The sequence below is a fragment of the Lepisosteus platostomus genome, chromosome 23, assembly GCF_059453375.1.
Source record: "Lepisosteus platostomus isolate fLepPlt1 chromosome 23, fLepPlt1.hap1, whole genome shotgun sequence".
In the NCBI taxonomy this organism is placed as follows: domain Eukaryota; kingdom Metazoa; phylum Chordata; class Actinopteri; order Semionotiformes; family Lepisosteidae; genus Lepisosteus; species Lepisosteus platostomus.
In genome coordinates this window covers 15,805,531-15,823,239 of record NC_142633.1, presented here as the reverse complement: position 1 = coordinate 15,823,239, position 17,709 = coordinate 15,805,531, and the positions used below count along the sequence as shown (strand labels likewise).

The following is a 17,709-nucleotide window of genomic DNA, read 5'->3' as shown; positions in this document are numbered from 1 at the left end:
CAGTCGAGCTGCCCAACTGGGCGACTGCATGCCTGTGCCCGGGCCCTGCTGGGGTCCACGACGAGATGCGGTTTTTTTTTTTGCTTCTTTTTCTTTTTTCATCGCACGTCAGCATGTGCCAAAGACAGCCGTTGGACACACAGTTCAATTTACAAAATACATCAATATTAACCAACAGGTGATGGTCGTGGAACCACTGCACTGCTGTCTTTATTGGATTGATTCGTGAAATTATTTAAGACAGCATCTTCCGTAATCTGTTAAATACTGTTTTTCTCCCTTCAGTATTTTAAATTTCCTATGTAGCAGAGCTTCAGAGTGACGGAGCATAATGCTGGAGCTGGTAATACAATGAAAAGCTGACTTGTTCCAGTAGATTCAGACACTGGCCTGCATTACCGAGGTTATATCAGAGCTCTGCAGAGAAAGCCTCTGAGGCCTGATCTGCTGGCCTGTGCTGGTCACAGGTAGTAGCTCCTGCTCCATGCCGAGTCAGAGAGCAGCTCCTCTCTAATTGTTTTCCTGAGACTAATCCCCAAGGGTGAATGCACCACCACCAGTAGCAGGCCTAAGTGCTATTTTACAACATTTTCTTAAAACAAAATCAGTTGTGTGCAAGACGATGAAACCACTGCAGACTGTTGCATTGTGAACTGTTCTGGGTCTCAGCCTCCCCTAGTAAACTTGTCTGTGCAAGTTATAGCCTTGGTTTGGAAGGCAATAGCATTTTGTTTTAAACCATGCTAGGTTTAAAACAAAATGAGTATGTTTCCTTATTGAATGATAACATCTTTTGAATCCGCGCCTGTAAAGTTATACTCAGATTTCCAGCGTGGTGTTGGAAATGTCCATTCTCTCATGCATATGAAATAGACATTTGTTCAGCTATATAAAAAACAGAATTATGCATATACTGTATCATTTGCAAGTTAAACATTGTGCAAGTTAAACATATGAATATTCTTTTCAGTGATAACTAAGTAAAAATACAGAACAACAGCATACAGTATTGAGTTTGTACACTTTCAAACACTGTGAGATTCTTCAACAGGTTTAAAGCTTTCCCTGGACAAGCAACAATTAAACTACTAGTTCCTCTAAGAAAATATTCTGCTTCTTTTTATTTAAATATCTGGGCTGGTGAGACACCACAAGGTTTGCAGTTGGTAAAGTTTGTAAATAGTTTTTATACTTGAGATATTACTGATAAATGTTTTCTGTTTTCTACTGTTGTTATGATGCATTAGTTATATATTTTGAATTAAACAAGGACAAGAACATGTACAAAATAAATGTATACTTTCGCAGACTTCAACACAAGCTCTGTAAGTGTTTTAAAAAATCCATTTGATGCGGTGTTTTTATCCCAGAGTGCCTGCTGTTCTTACGTGTCTACATATTGTGATTTACAAACTTACGGTACACCTCATTCAGCCTAATTACATGTTCACGCTTGTTTGAACTAAAATTAAACTCATTTTACAGCTACAATAAAATCATCAAAATATGGGAGCAAGTTCACTCCTGTTCCACAAAGTTATGTTGTTTTTCATTTTATAAAATGAAATTATCATTAAAACAGTGCGTCTGCTGAATGTGGTGTTTCTGCATTTTTTATATGTGTAAAAACTATAATTCCGAGGTCTTTCCAGGTCTAGATATTCATGACCATGATGTCAGTAACACTGAGTTGTTAAACATGCACATTACAGTACTTTCTTTCTGGGTAAGTTCAGGGTGTTGGCGAAGTCCATTTAGGGCTTTCTTATAGGACATTTCCAGTTATTCACCGAATCGAGTAGCAGATTGCCAGCAGATTTTGAGGCTGTTACTACAAATGATATTGCAAGCATTTTTTCTTAATAAGTGGACTAAAAACTTAAAATGAATTAATTGCCAGTTGCCCAATAGAACATCAACGTGTTAGGTTCTGTGTTGGTTGTCTGTTTTAGTAAAACATATTTCTTTGCAATTAAATCAGGAAGCTGATGTCATTAACTGGTTTCTATCTGAGCTTTTTTATGAGATTAAAGAAGAGTTGAATTTGCTTTTTGCTGACGTGTGTGGTAATACACTTTTACACTGTGAGTGACATGCACATAGTGAACGTGTCCTGCAGTGTGACATAGTTATGTCATCGGAGTTCAGTGGTCAGATATTTTCTTGATTCATTAAATCAATCAGTATGATATAGTAGTGTGGTTTTTAAACATTTTCCTTCTGCCGTGTTCCACCTAAAACCAGATACTGTAGGTGTTCCCGTTGTCTTCGTGCAGAAGGAAATAATTGCTGGCATCAGTTTTGGCTCGTTTCAAAATTGTTCGATTTGCATTGAAAATATCCTCATATTTTTAGAGTTCTCGTGTTTGCGCTGCGATTTGTTTTTATTCCGTATATACTGTACGTATGAAAATATGCTCGGTATCTTGGTCTGCTGTGGCAATGAGGAAAATATTTGTGCGTATACACACCAAAAAGAAAGCAACAAAAGCCCTTTTTTGAAGCATTACACAGTGGAAAAACATGGAGGAAGAACCCCTTTGTGGTATTAAAATCTGATTCATTGATTTCCATCCCTCTGCTATTGTGTAAGGCAGAATCAAGGGCACACTAGAAATGGCTTAGGGAACAATGCATTCCTTGCAAATACTCCCAGAACCAATTGAAAATCAATTGCCAGGTAAATTTTGGATCCATAAAGGGTCAGTGTAAATATCTGGATATCCCGCTAATGTTGGACTGAGCTGGGACCTTCCTGGACCCTGGTGCTTGTTGGCAGGGGCGCTGAAACTCATCCGTATCAGTTAAAGTAATCTGGGTCAAGTGGAAGCTGTATCCCTCAGGCCTTTCCTCAACGCCCTTCAGGCACATCTGGAGCCAGATGTGAGGTCCTGAGTTTTGCAGAGCTCTTCCGTGCCTCAGAAGGAAACAAACAAAACAAAATGAATAACACAGGGATAAAACGAGCTCAGAGCAAAAGGCATCTTTTCCATCTAAGTGCAGGGGCTCTCCAGCCCTTTTCTGGTCTGGTAGAAGGGTTCACCAGTCTGAAAAAAAAAAGACACAGCAAGACACTTGTAATATTGTAATGCTCAAGCTGATGGTTGTGATTGCTTTTTATTTTTATTTTTAAATAAGCGGGGCCACCAGATTCAGTCAAGGCGTTTCCTGTTGACACACGCTAAGCAGATGATCGAGCAAGGAAGTGGGCTGACACACTCGGAGAAATGCTTCTAGGCTTTTCCCGAGGCTAGCTCCCCATTTGTGAATCCACTGTACTATCTGCACTGGATTTACAAGACCTACACTGCTGGGGTGTCCCAGCAAAAGAAGACTAAATTAAGAAGGGAAAGCGTGGAGGTTGTTCCCTCTCACTCTACTTGTCTAGTTCTTCACAAGCAATGTTTCTCGATTTAACAGCCAGAAATACAACGACCCCCCCCACACACGCTAGAAGCCAGACCATTGCATGTCAAGTGCCCAGAATTGCAGATCGCTCTTCGTATAGGTGCTTTAACTACTGCACCTTGCTGATGGTTATAAGAGCCCTGACCGCCATGGCTTCAGCAACTTACACCCACAAGCCTCTGCTACCCACAAGCCTCTGCTACCCACAAGCCTCTGCTACCCACAAGCCTCTGGGTCATGAGCCCCAACTGTTACACCACACACTCTTCTCACTTCAGGAGCAACTGCTCCCCTTTCTCCTGGGCCCGGTCTGCATGCTTGTGATGGTTAATGACAAATATAAAGTCCAACATCAAATCTGTCAGCGGCAGACCCTTACTACAGCACGGCTGAACCTTGTTCCCCCGTAACGGAAACGTGGCTCTGAATGCTAAACATTCAGATCACATCACGGCGTTGAATGCTGTACACCTGCTGTGCTCTCATCACCATGCTTTTTCTTTCTGCTTTTAGGTTATGACATGATTGTTAAAGAGCAGACTTTATATTGCATTTATGTGTCAAGAGAGAGGTGGAGGTTTCTCATTCTTGTGCAGTACTGGAATGTTTGTAGCTGGTATTCCTCGTTAAACATATTTGTGGTATTCTGTTAACATTGACTAAGAGAACTTAAAAAAAGGTTTTTCCTAAAGTGATTTTCATAGAATAATTACTGCTCAATTGCGAGAAGAGCTGACCTGCATGTGGCCTTCTCTGCACTAAAGTTGCAGGGGAAAGAGGTGTTCAAAATGAGAGAGAGCCTACTTGAACGTTGCTCCTGCTGAACAATCAAAACCGATGTGGGAGTTATTTAGCAATTATGCGTGTTCAGAAATAGTATTAATTGCCTTTTATGAAGTTGGCATGAGGTCATATTTGAAAACTGTTCTTTTATATTGACTGTTATGGGAAATTCTGTTTTAATGATCATTTCAGCAGTGTCACGGTTGTCTGCAGCTGACTTGCTCGCATTGGCATAATTTATTTTAAAATTGTCAGTTTTATATTGTGTTTATAACACTTGCATGTTTTGGTACCTGAACAGATTGTGGTGATATTCCCTTGTGCACTACCTGTCTCAAAAATGAAACTTGTTTACTAATTGTTTTTGAAAACATGGTAAAAGCAGAAACCTGGGTTGTCAGCAAGTGTCCTGGGGTCTAGGACTGGGAGTGTCTAGTGGCACCTCTCACTAGTGCTATGGCAGCTTACAGTGTCCCTCTAAGTCTGAAAAGCTCATTAAAAGACCAAGTGCAACCTCATGTAATCTACCCTTTGTTCCTCAGATGCCACATCAGGTTCACAGAGTTAAGGCCTGGAACTGCCTCTGAACTGGAAGAAGTGCTGCTACTGCAAGGTCTCCAGTCACATGCAAAATTCCCCAGCTGTGAAAGAACCAAGCTGGTTGTAAAAGAGACTCTGTAGGTATTCTAAAGGAACATGTTTTTAAGTGCTTTCATCGAAGCTAAAGGAAAAAAAAAAGAAATTGTGTACATACTGGTTTGAGTCCAGGGTTTGTAGAAATATGCTGTGTAGATATAGAGATAGTCAAACAAAAGCCTTAGTGTGGAGCCAGGAAGCAAACCTTTCAGGTGTTTATAGTGGGAGGTGCAGGATGGAGACAGTACCTGCATCAGTCCCAGAGTTCCTCTGTGTCCTTTACAATGTTCTTCCAGCTCTACTGTCAGAGATACCCTGCAGCACCACTGCCTTAATCTTGTGGGTGTGACTGCCTTTTTATTTGTTTATGAAACGGTCTCTTGTGTTGTAGAAGTCACAACTTTTTAAAAAGACTATTGTTCCTGTTCTTCAGTTTTAGCAGTAAAGGACTGAGTGGAGCAGTGTCTAGTGGGTAGCTGCTCTGTGTCTTTGTCCTCTGTGATGTTTCAATGCAAAAACATTAAAAAATTGTGTTTTTAAATGAATTTGTATTTCTTGAAGATTGACTTGATCTCACATGTTGCTGAAACACGTCATGGTAAAATTCAATGGAGTTCCAGCTTGACCTTCCAGTGGACTGCTGAAGGTGGTGATGGGCAAGACTGTCCTGGTCACTTCGGTTTTCAGAACCCACTGCTCTCAAAAGAGGAAATGAGCCGAACAAAGTTACTTTTGACACTGTGCCGCCAACAGGGCACAGCCCACACCACGTCATGCAAATGCAGACACGAGTTTGTGTAGCACCATAGCTGAGCGAGAGCTGAATTATGCACAAAGTAAGAACATGGTATGTGCAGTATAAAGGCCTGAACTGCAGTGACGCTGGAGTCAGCGTGTTGAGCTCCAGCCCAGGCAGGATCCTTTTTACTCTTGGGCAAATAAAGTGAATTTTGTGTCTCCTTCTAGCAGGGAATGGCAGGGATGGGTAGAAGGAATAGCTTGGTGGCCTGAAAGGGTTGAATTTCTCTCGAAAGCATAACGATCTGAAAGGGCCTGTATCCACTTACATCACTGAAAGCCTGTGCTTCAAAGTAAAACAAAACAAAAACACCTTTGGAAACTGAAAAAGTACAGTAGAAAAAAAACTTCCCCTCCGTGGTGCAGTGATAGCGATGGCTGAACTGCACGTTTCAATTTTGGAAAGACTTGAACGGTTCAAGTGTTATGGGCAACAAGTAAAGAGTTTTTTTAACTGCTTACGCACAGAGTTTTCCGAACAACAGGAGCAAAATCCAGAAGCCCAGAATCTGTCCATTGCATTTGTTGAGACAGCAACAGTGTTTAGTACTACTTACTGTGCAACATCTCTTAACCCCCCTCACCAGCTCACTCTGGTAATGCTGGCATGTAGACAGAGCTCTCTCTCTCGTGCACACACAGGCGCGTGTGCGTTCCTGCTCCAGACTGGTGTCTTTATCCAACCTCCAGTTGTTTTTCTGGGCCGCACGGCCAGCCACCAGACTCTTGCAGGCTGCGTGTACAAAACAGGGGACCGTTTCTGTGAGAGGCATGCTTCCTGATTTCTCCCGTGTAACCAAGAGACTCTTCCCAGAGTTGGGATGAGGGGGAGAGAGAGCGAGGAAAAAGAAAACACGACAGGCCCTCTGAGTCCCAACCTTTCTCTCTCCTGGCGCCCTGCGCTAATCAACCCCTATAATTTATGCAGAAAATATGATTTATATTTAATTTCACTACACTTGCATTGTTAATTTGAGATGTAATTAACGCGTCGCCACGGCAACTAATTTCGCAATGCCGTAAATTATCGCCGCCTTTTCATCAAAATTCAGTTACTTTGGCTCCTGTGTGCAATGTACTGATGCAATTAGGTTACCGGGGCAACCCGAAAGTGTTCAATTTCTTTTGTGTAATTGCAATGAGGCAGAAGTTTTTATATCAGAAGTCATGTTCGCTTTTTTTTGTGTTAACAAAGAGCACATCCACACATGGGCTCTCCGGCAGAGGCGCGCGGCTCTCCGCGGTGCATGCTGTCGCGGGGCCGGGCCGCCGGGGCCCTCCGGAGCCCCTTCCTCCCCAGCGCCGGAGCCCGGCGGGCCGGCCGCTGTCCCCAGCTTTCTCTTTCGCTTTGGCCTTTCGCTTGAGAAGTATTTTATTGATTCAGTGGCCTGCGGAGATTCTTTTTTTGGGGGGGGGGCGGCGCTACGACCGCGCCGACAAATCCGAGAAGGACAGCTTGAGTGTGCACGCATGAGAACGGTCCCCGTGTGCAGACCGGTGTGAGGGTGCGTCTGTGAAAGCGGTCCCAGTTTCTGGGTGTGCAGTAGTGATAATGGCCTCTAAACAGCAGGCGCGGGGTGCACCAGTGAGAAGGGTCCCAGGTTTGGTGCCAGTCTGGTTGTGCATCGGTGATGGTGATCCTGATTTCATTATCAGTTTGGTGGTGTAGAAGTCTCAATTGTGAACAGTGATAACACCCCCAGTGTCATTACCAGCCTGAGTGTGCATCGGTACCCAGTTTCAGTACCAGCCCTGTTGTGCAGTGGTGTTAATGGTCCCCACGTCATTAGCGTCCTGGCTGTGCAACAGTGACAACAGTCCCAATTTTTATCCTGCATGTACTCAGTAAGCAGTGCCCTCTGGGTCAGCAGTGCCATGCATTTCGAATTCATCTCCTTCTCTGGTGTGCAGTCGAAATATCAGGTCATTGACTGCTAAGCTGTGGTTAACTGAAAAGGTAATTAAATTTGTAAGCAGGATTTTTGAATCTTTTTAGCCTCTTCAGTAATACCAGAAGGGATTAAAAAATGTGCAGAAACACAGCTGCAGTTTGACTACACCGCCAGCAGAGGCCAAAGAAATTCCGACCTACTGGAGTTTTAATAAGAATCTTTTAATTGGCTTTCTCATGGCTGCATATGTTATACATTCAAAATGACAATTATGGAGAATATAGAACAAACAAAATCCTGTGCTTGTGTGATATACACTTTTGGAATTTCCTCAATGATGTGACTTTTGAGCAAGAATAATACACCATGGCCCCCTCTCCTGATTTTTCCCGGAATCTTTTCCACTGGTGTCTTTTCAGTCATGACCTTTTGGCCAATATCAGGACTGGTCACGGCAGGAGTTCATTTTCAAACAAACGTGTGTTGTGTATCTGCGTTTGCGAGAGAAGGAGATTCCCCTGATAGGGCTCTTTTCCTCTCCTTGTTGTCCCTGCTGACACCAGACAACAGATCAACATTATTTATAAAGACAGGCTAATGTATAGAGAGTGGGAACAGTGGATCTCTGGAGAGGGCCGAGGGGCTGCTTTGCAAAAACATGCTCTTTAAAAGCAGGATTTCCAGTGCAGCTACAACATGGCACATTGCAAAAACAATGTGTTCCCAATGTCATCCTTTCATTTCAGTACGGGGCAGAGCAGTTCAGTTGCTGCAAAATGTAAATGTTTGTGTTTAAATAAAGTGGCGACAACATGATTTTTTGCGCCGTGTTTTTTTTTTAAACCTTTTTCAGGTTTGTTAATTATTTAAAAACTTATGTAAAGATGCTGCTTTAAATGTGATGGAGAGCCTTGTTTTCCAGGTTTTGCTTTCTGCTGTACTTGACTGTGTTTCAGTGGCGTTTGTGGGTGGACAAACCGGGTTCTTTGTCAGAGCCGAATGCCCTGATGTGAATTATATGCAGTGTGTAAAATAACACTGGCTTGAAAATTGGTCATAAATTGATACCCCAGATTTTCCCATAATGAGTTATTGGATGTGCAACCAGAACTAGGACTGTGAAAACTGTAATATTTATACTATATATAAAAGTTTAAAAAATCAACTGGCAGGTAATGCCATTTTTTATTATTTGATGTTTTTATTCAAAGTGACTTATATTTGTATTTATTTATACAACTAGGTATTTACTGGAGCAATCCTGCTCAGAAGGAGGAATTTGAACCCGCAAACTTCTACCTAGGATGCTAGAGCCTTAGACTGTTCCTCACGGCTGCCTGACAGTCATGCATCGAAACGTAAAGCTGCAGAATTGGTTTTCTTAAGAAAGGCAGCCATTCATAAAATATTCTTGTTCCAGAGATTAATTATTTCTGTTTGGTAATGTCATTGATTTTCTGATGAAAACTCCTAAGATCTCTAGAGATGGAAACAAAGAAGGAATTGTGTCATGGCTGTTCCAGTTTGCTTTGGTTGTCTCGCGATGACTTACCAAGCGTAGGGACTTGGGAGCTTTCCTGTTTTAATGTTATATTTTTTTTCTGTTTTTGTTCATTGTGTTAGTGAAACTCCTGGCCTGTTGAACACAAGGAGATGAACGCTGTGTTCAAGCTTTCTATTCCTGGATGTGCAGCCTATTTAAAACCTGCACATGGTCCAATATATCCACCTGCAGCTCTAAAACATAACATGAGGATGAGAACCACCACTTGGTTACAAGCTAATAAATCTGATGGAAAACTACCTCTAAATGAGCTCATTCTAAGTTGTTTTGTTACCCTAAGAACTTTTTTAAAAATGGTATTAAATAATTTACACCAGCTCTCTAGCTGAGGATTCTGTATTTTAAACATGAGAAAATCAGATTCTGTTTTGTGATATTGTTTCGCTTGGTGGAACTTGAAGTTTGAAGTTCATTTTGATTTTAATTGGTCCAAGGTTTCTCCTTAAACCCCCCAAAAAATGTATTGATTTTCAAGGTCTTGCGTGGATGATGAGCACATTTATTTGGGCTAGAGACAGGTCTCTTGAATTTGTCTTTCAGGTTTAATGCCTTTAGCTTGACAAGTCTGCTGAAATATTCGGAGTTTAAATCAACAAATGCTTCACACGAACGTATTCCTCATCAGGAATGTATCAGTTGTATCAATGTATCAGTGTGTCAGTTAATAATTATTATGTGTTAAACAAAAAATCCTTTTTTTTCCCAGTGTGGTTGGCCTCAATAGCAGCCATAGCTAGTCCGAATTTTAGATTAAAACTTAATTTACTGATAAACATGTCCGTGCTCAGATCCAGAGTGTCTGTTTCAGCAGGTACATGCCAAGGTTCACAGAGAGGTTTTTTTATTCCTCTCTAAAAGCTGAGAAAACCCACTGTAGCGAGGAGGGCAGGGAAACTAAAACACTCCGGAGGAGTTCTTATACGCATCCTTTTCCTTCCTTAAAAAAAAAGTTTATTTTACTTGTTTATTTATCCAAATCTAAATTCCGCGTTTGCTTTTGTCGCGTTTATTCCCATTTTACCAGCGCAAGGGGCCCTGGAAGACGAGTTACCAAGGAACACAAAATTTTAATTAGTGTATTTTAATCATTCAGGCTTTTCGAGCTAATCCACAGACCCCTGAGAATTCCCAAGATGCTGCTCTGTGCTGCTTTACCATTTATTGTTGAGTCTATTATAATTACTGTTAGCAGGTGGGGGCTGGGAGACGTTTATTGTGTTTTTCCATCTTTATTATAATTACTGAAAAAAATTAAAGGATGCTGTTTCATTAAGTTTGGAAATGATGCCATTTTTTCCTCTCTCACATTTACTCCCTCTCTTTTTGTCTGTTAATGCCATTATGTTCTCTTTAATTTCAGAAATGTATACATCACGGTGTGCATCGTTTGACAAATGTTATGTAAAAACAATAAAGAAAAGAATAAAAGTTTGATTTTCTTTTAAAGGAAGTGCTTAAAATGTTTTGGCAGTGCGTTTTGTTTCCGCTAACTCATTCTGTAGTTAATTCTTTGAAACGTCAAGTGAAGACAAGGTTTAATTCATTAGACTTGGATCCGAAGTGCTGCACATCGTAGCCAGCAGTTAAAATACTTTTTCTCTTCATTTTTCCTATTGTCAGCAGTAAATAAAGATAAAGAGTTTATAGTAAATCTTTAAGCCTCCAGCGCTCCCTGTTCAGTTGGGAGTTTGCATCCTCAACAAATATCTTTTTTTGTGTGTCATTTTTTATAATTGCATGCTAAGTATTTGAAAGTTGTACAAATACCAGCAGTAAGAGATTAAAACTTAAAACAGAATTATTAAAATATCAAGTGTTCTCACATCATTTGTCATTGTTAAGTTTGTGAGTATCAGGGGAAGTCTGTGAAAGAACCCAAGATCTGAGGCTTTGAACATGTGAATGTAAGAAAGGTGAAAATAGAGAGGAGCCCATCTGGCTCAACTTGAATGTTGGCTGGTACTGTAGCTTATTTGAAAGTATCTAATAATTGTCTGTCCATTTTTTAAAGGGTCCCGCAGAGTCAGTTTAAGCAACATGAATTAGGCCGTGGTTCCAGTCTCCCAGAATCCACTGTTTCTTTTGTTTTCCACCTTGAATGGTCCTAAACCTAATTTCCACTCGTGTCACAAACCCTCGTGTTGCTGGTGATCTCCAGGCTGTCTCCCCGAGGTGGCATAGTCGGTGCTTTTCAGGATTTGGAATACCTGAATCAAGCCCCCACACAGTTTTCCTCGTTCCAAGGCTGAAATGATCTCATGGGTCATGGGTGCAGTTTCAAATATGTAGTGCATCTTAAAAATTTACTTGAAGAATAGAGCGCTGGCTGTATGTTGGATTTGGACTTTGTAGCTAATGCCCAGTCTTTCACATTAAATTCATCAGCTGTGGAAAGAGATAAGATAAGTAATAAGATGGGGAAATAATCTTTCTGCATGTACATTTTTTTCGTACTGAGAAGTCGCAGCAAAAATAATTTGTTTGGCCCCTGTCTTCTTGTTGTATATTACACAGGGTTCTGTATTTTCCCTTTATTCACAAAATAGCGAATGGGGAATATCTTGTGCTCTGTTCTCATTCTGTTTAGAATTGCCACAATGTTGTTTTAAGACAGCTTTCTTGTGGAGACTCCTCTAAGGATCTTGGAGAGAATGAGACCTCCCACGTGCCCACCTTCAACACCTCACCTCAGCCAGTGACACGACCTGGCTCCAGCGAGTCATGGCTCCGTTACACACAGCACATACTCTGCCTGCTCCCTAAGAGAATGCCTCTGCTGTTTGAGCCACTCTGTATTTTTCTGAGGTGTACTGGCACCACTTTCAGGAGTGACGTTGTGTGTATCATTTGTGCAAATTCCAAAGTCGTAGTCTTTGTGAATTTCAGTGTATGCCAGGGCCTGGAAAAGGCAAACCTTAAATGATCAAATGCTTGAGATTTGGGCTCCCCCCTTTTGAAACCTACTCCTCGCTGCTGCCCTTTGAAGCTCGGCTTATGAGGACTGACTGCCGTTTCTAGAATTCTTTCACGTCCAATGTGTATTTAGCACCAAATCATGGGGCTATTCTGGGGATCTTTTGGAAGGGAACAGGAAAAAAAAACAGTTTGTCATTAAGAGTGACTGTTTTCAAGTTTTCATGAAAAATTCCACATCCACTCATGAGATGGGTTTCATGAGAAAGCAGAAAATATATTTCGGGACAAATCCTGGGAAAAATTAATTAATAGAGCTTTGAAGACAGTGAAAGGCCAGTGTAATGCAATTATAGAGTCTTTGTGAAGTGTCACAATTTTTGGTGTTATAAAATCACACTGAACTGGTAGGAAACATACAAAATGGGAAACAAAATTCTGCAAGTCTTACGCAACCTTTGCAAGATATTTCATTTACATCTTCATTTATCAAACCCACGTATTATTTAGCGTTGCCTCTTCTGTGCCAAAAATGCTGCCCAGACGGTTTTGATTTAATTGAGTATCGTGAGCGTGATCAGATTTGTGCCACTAATGGTTTAGGTTTTTTTTTTTTCATGACTAGTTTTACCTTATGAAATTCTAACTCCAAAATAAAAAAAAAAGTACCTTTCATGAAATTTTGCTGAACGTCCGGTTTCGCACCTGTTAATGTCTAAATGTACACACCGGTGTTGAAACACTGCTTTAGCACATGTTAAGTGGCACTTTTGTTCCACTTTTATTTTGCAATCAAGCAAGACAAAAATAGGAACATGTTCCGCAGAGACAAATAAAGGGGCCAACTATTGTTTATTCCCATCACCTCAGACAAACCTAATTATAAAGTAATGCTATAAACTTAGTTTCTCTAGAAGACTTTGGGTAAGATATATTAATTTGCAATATGTCTCCAGTGCCAGGACATTATAATTGTTACTGTATATCCTGAATTGTTCTGGGTTTTCAGAAGGACCGGATACTGAATGTGAGTAGCTTAGGTTTGGATCCTTATATTAAACAGTTAAGGTTATATGGTGTCAACCAACCAGCTAAATAGACTTTGTGCTTTCAGTAGAATAAATGTGTTAAAACATATCAGACACTTTTGAATATATTCTTTACAGTAGTCACCATTTCACATTTAATGACAGCTTTCTGTTTCTCTAATGATACCTCTCACCTCTTGGTTGAGAATTTTTGCTGTTTAGGGTTTCTGAAGGAAAGACTGCTTACAGATTCATGTTGCTGCAGCCTGCTGGGATGGATTCCATACTGTAAGAGTCCGTTTATTTGAGAAAAAAATGACAGTGTTCCTGGAGTGAGACTTGAGAAATAGCAGGCTGCACCTTTAAATTTATGTATGCCATATAATTATGTTAAATCCTGAGTCAAAACAGGTGTATGATACTATTTTGAAATTTATTTACCTCGGCTTATTCATCAAAGAAGTCTTGAGGCAAAAGGTGAAAATGAAACAGAAAAAAAGGGCACTTTGAACTGAGAGCACTCCAGCTCAACTTCTTTTCAGTTCTTCCTGACAGACTTGAAAATTAAAAAGAGTTTTAAAGAAGCTCCATTTCTAAGGCTTACCCCTCTCGGAGTCTCCTCCTTCCTGCTGGGACCTCCACCTGTCACACCTGATCATGTGACACTTGTAAAAAGGCAACAGGAACAGAGATTCACTAACAAGGCCTCTCTGCAGGGTTGCCATGGGGACCGACCAGCCTTGTGTTTGATGCTGGGCCTTGCCAGAAAAAGTTTCAGTGTGGGTTAAGTTTTGTTTTTGGGGATTAGGGAAAAAAAGAGGGAGCAAAAGACTGTGTAGTTTAACGTTAATCCTCATTTTGAAACCAGAAGGTAGTGTGATTGTTATGTCTGAGTTTAGGCTTTGAATAATAATAATAAAAAGTCAACCTTTCATATAGTGCTTCAAGGTTTTTCTTTTCAAACCTGATTATGGTGCACGGTAGGGACAGAATAAGGAACACAGGCGAGTGTGTTACACAATCTGGGATGAGGGTACAAAATGTTTCTGTTGGTTCAAAGAAATGGTGACCTAGAGCCACATTACAGAAGATCAGGTTACACAACTGTACTCCAGTTGGCTTTTTGTAGGTGACATAATAAAAGCAGTAGGTTTTTCTGGATCTAGAGCGCCATTAAATCATTGTTCTGACTGCTTTTTAAAAGATGTGATTCTTAAATGATACCTGTTTATAGCATTATTTGCAGTTGTTAAAAAAAGTGATTGTAGGGTATGAGGAGTTGTTACTGGAAATACGTTTCAGTCAAGCAGTGCTTTCTTCACTGGTGTAATTAAATAATCGGTAGCTGTGACTACTTGTTTTTAGTGTGTCTGCTTGGCACACTATTTGCTTTTGCTGTCGTATGTGCTCACTGAATCCTGTTGAATAACAACACATCAGTGTCAGTTTATGTATGCTACATTTGGCGGTGTTGAAGTTTTGGTGCCGAGCAAACAGAAAAGAACATGCAATTAGCATCCCCGATCAGACTTACACAGTTATACAAATGAGGAATGCCCTTCAAAGGGATGACATATGGTTTCACTGTTGTGAAAAGGCCTTTCCATTAAATATCTTATCCCATTAGTGTGTGTTCTGCAGTTGTATCAGGAATGAGGTTGTGCAAAACTAAAGCTTTATTTAAAAACTGTACAAGTCCAGTATGGGATCATGGATTTCCACTTTTCTGGGCCCCCATGCACTGTATTGGGAGGGATCAGGAACACATTGGATGAGAGTATAATCTCCTGAATAGTGACTGGAAGCAGTTGCAGTGGTTCTGTTAAATGCAGGAGGCATGAGCAAGGCCAGTGGTTCTGTGTGACTTGATGCCGTACTGTAGTTATGTCTGGCCCAAGCAGCACAGCATGATCGAGTCTCAGACCCAGGTCAGCTATGAGACGAGGCCAGCTTACTGCTATGGGTTTGAACGCTTTTGAGAGCCAAGGGCAGCAACATCACTATTATACAGTAGGCTCCTTGTACACTATGAGACATAAAACTTATTGAGGAAGGGAGTTGAGGGCAGTGATCTTCAGTTCTTCAGTTTTAAAGAAGTCCTTCAGTTAGGAGCAGCACGCATCAAAGAGGGGCTTGCTCTTATCCTGAACATTTTATTGTGATGAGTGTGTAACACCACTTGTGAAGTTCTTTCCCTGAAACACGTTTCCTTTAGTTCTACTGCATTGCTCATGGCTTGCAGTAGAGGAAGTGTCAATGAAAGCCTACTGAACGCTGCTAACGTTAAAGTGCACAACTAGTGTGGCGCTATCGTTTTGCTAATTTTGAATTTTCTTCCCCTTTCTTAGAGATTTGAGTGCTCACTGATGTTTTAGTGACAGGTGAGCCTGTCCACCTCACTCACAACCTTGAGCAAGTAAAAATTAAAACCTGTCTGTTGGAGACTTAGCCAGCTACCATTTAGTAGTAGTGTGAACTCCGTTTCAAAGGTTAATATCAAAATCTGGAGTGAATTACCTTAAAATTACTTACAAAGCTATTAAACTTTCTGAACTCTTTTTGTTGTGGTCATAAATTAATTTGAAACGGCAGCTTTTTGAGAAATCCTATAAGACGGAAAGCCAAAAAAGAAAAGAGAAGGGCTCTTTAATGCTGTCCTGGCAGGAGAACATGTGTCTTATAAAGAGGAGAGAAAGAAATTAGGCTTAACTGGAAACATATGGTATTACACTGGAGGAGAAGGCATCCTAAGAGGATCACGACAGAGCGATAGAGACAGACAGGAAAAGGCACGTGTGGCGGTTTGGGTGGAGGATGAGGATAATTTTGTTTTGAAGCGTAGATACAGCCGAATGTTGTTAAAGGGACAGTGGTGGATGAGTGAACTTGCTTTAATCAGAGCACTTAGGCTGTAGTATCAATGGTCCCCTCCCGTATACTTATGAAAGCCTTGGTGTGCTGTAAGCCGCTGAGTTTTCAGTGCCATTTTAGTGCTTGATGTTTGCAGTTATTCTCAGTTAAGCAGGTGCCCTTTCAGTACCTGTTCCATTTTGTAATTAGTACATCTTTGATAGCTCCTCTTCTCCCTTGCTCTGGTTGTGTGTCCAGTGCAGCTCAGGTTCTTTGTGCCTTGATTCAGAGTGCTGGACTCCAGGTACAGCACTGTACTGATGTTGCCTGCGGCCAGAAGTTATTTCCTGTAGAGCAGCTTTTTTAAAGTTTTGCTTATCTGTTACTTTTCATGTGTCGTTCTTTCTGTTTCCATTAAATCTATTTTTAGTACCTTTAGGGCTGCACTGAGCATTCAGCCTCTAGATCGAGGTGTGCATGAAACTCCCTCTGTTGGATTGTGCGTGGATTTGAGTACAGATCCGTCTTGATGCAGTGACCGAGTGGCTGTCATCATTTGTATTAGTGAGGCAGGAAAAAGGAGCAAAATAACATCAAGATATTGCAACAGAGATGCTGCAGAGCTTCAGTACTCATTGAGGAGGTCATTGGCAAAGTAAGAAGTGGAAAACCCTCAACAGAGTTTTTGAATAAGCATGTCATTCTTTTTTTAATGCACTTTTATGAACAGGGTAGTGGGCTGAAAGTTGAAACACCTGTGTAAATGAAGGACATCAAATATACAGTATTGAAAGCAGGGGCTTACACAGAGGTGTGGCTCATGTGTTAATTAAGCAGATAACATTCCAGCAGCAACACCGGACAGGCCTGGTTGCCTTTAATTATGGCCAGCATGGCTTAGTGAGTTTGAAAGCGGGGTGATTGTTGGGGCACATCTGACAGGAGCTTCAGTGACCAAGACAGATCAGCTTGCTGATGTTTCATGAGCAGTGCAGTCTAGGGTAATGGTAGCATGGAACCCGGAGGGGGAGATATCATCAGCAGAGGGCAACAGTGTGAGGAACCGTATAGTGCATTTGAAGTGCAAGGCCATACGGGTGTGCAACTTCAGATCGTTTGAATGCAGCCTGGAGATCAAGCAGTCAGTTTCGGCAAGAACAATCCACTTAAGAACTCTGCAGAGTGGGATACTATAGTCGGGTTGTAGTGCACAAGCCTCTCAACACACCTGGCAGTGGACTACCTGCCCCTCCATACAGAGAAGAAATGTGACATTGTCAGATGAATCATCTTTCAGCATGTTCGCAACAAACGGACAAGAGCACATGTGTTACTAACTTAACCAACTCTATAGCCCTGAGTGTTTGATTCCACGTTTTCCTGGCATGGTCTGTGTGCCCTCATTCCCATAGAAGGCGAAGTCAAAATTAATCACTACGTAATGGTACTGAGTCACCATCTTCACCCCATGCAGCAGAGTTTCTTTCCTGCCGAGAGGGGTGTCTTTCTAGCAGGACAGTGCCCTCCTCCACAGAACCCAATATTGTGATGAACATCACACTGATGTTACCCTTACAGTATGTCATGGCCTTCACGGTCACCAGATCTGAACCCATTTGAGAATTCAGGGCATATTCTGGAATGATGTCTGACGTTCTCCACTATCAGTCAGATGTCAGTTGATTGATTTTTTCATGGCAGAATTTTAATTTACCCCTCCTGCAGACAGCAGGCAGTGTTGCATACAGGCTGTATTGGCTGCATGTTTTCACCCAACACCTTATGAAGTGAGTTTACGTTGGTGTTTCTGTTGTCTTGCCTACTACCTCTACCCTGC

General features: G+C 41.3%; 1 protein-coding gene across 4 annotated transcripts in view; it reads left to right on the top strand.

Annotated features, from left to right (window-relative positions):
• The window catches only part of casz1 (castor zinc finger 1), a 243,477-nt gene that overhangs the window by 71,848 nt on the left and 153,920 nt on the right, over nt 1-17,709 (top strand). The gene's annotated exons all lie outside the window — the stretch shown is intronic.